We start from the raw sequence: 1,000 nt of genomic DNA, 5'->3' as shown, positions 1-1,000 counted from the left end.
TGGACAGTTTACTTAATCGTTGTGCCTTAGTTCACAGCATCTGTAAAATGGGGCGGTCTTGTTGTGAACATTAAAATGTGAAGGACTCACAGTGAAGCGGCACATAGTAAACACATAAGAAGCGTCAGCTATTGTTCACTGGCAGTTAGTCATTCACTGATTATGATTTCTTTTTTGTTTTGTTTTCTTATCATTTTTTCCACATTTGCGTTTTTACCTCGCTAAACAACCATTCCTTCTAGAGCAGGATGGTTTCTGTGTTTAAGTGCCATGTGGCATCTGGTGTGTATTGAGAGTTTTAAATGTGTAGATTTAACTTGGTAGGTAATCTAAGTCTGAAAAGAATATCTACGTATATGACTGTATTCTGAAATGAGACAGTTTTACTATGACTAGAAAAATCTTGAGATGCCCGCGAAATAGCATTCAGATTGGGTCTGTCTTGTCATTCTTCTGTCAGAGTGCACATTTGAATTGGAAGCCTTGTCCCCTGTAGATATGTCCAGCAGTTAGGAGCTTAGGGTGTCCCCACGTTTGATTGTAGGCTTGTGATAGAAAAGCACCCTAGAGCTCGGATGGTCCTTGAAGGACATCCGAGTTCAACCCTAGAAGACTCTGCTATGCAGAGAAGGTAAGCCCAGGGCCACCCAGCTGGTGGATGGCAGATGTGGAGTTTAAACCAAGAAGGCTAGACTTGGAGCCTATGTTTTAAAAAATAGTTAATCCAGGCTGTCTGAATGTCATGTGGCCAGAGCTGGGTCCAGAGTGTGGAGCTTGATCACCAGGTGAAATCATATAGATTTTTATTCTTCATACCAGTGGTTTTTGAACTTTTTGACCATTCTCAACAGTAAGAATTCTGTTTTTCATCATGACCCAGTACACATACAGGCAAACACACACATCCCACTTATTCATACCCTAGAAACAAAGTTTCACAAAATAATACTTAACTCTTTAGTGCCTGCAGAGTACTCTGATATGTTCTGTTATTTTTCTT

General features: G+C 40.3%; 1 protein-coding gene across 1 annotated transcript in view; it reads left to right on the top strand.

Annotated features, from left to right (window-relative positions):
* CCDC93 (coiled-coil domain containing 93) overlaps window positions 1-1,000 on the top strand; it is a 103,268-nt gene that overhangs the window by 56,806 nt on the left and 45,462 nt on the right. The gene's annotated exons all lie outside the window — the stretch shown is intronic.

This window comes from Trichechus manatus, unplaced genomic scaffold (assembly GCF_000243295.1).
Source record: "Trichechus manatus latirostris isolate Lorelei unplaced genomic scaffold, TriManLat1.0 scaffold00255, whole genome shotgun sequence".
Classification (NCBI taxonomy): domain Eukaryota; kingdom Metazoa; phylum Chordata; class Mammalia; order Sirenia; family Trichechidae; genus Trichechus; species Trichechus manatus.
The sequence above is the reverse complement of the archived record's forward strand: the minus strand, read 5'-3'. Positions and strand labels throughout refer to the sequence as shown.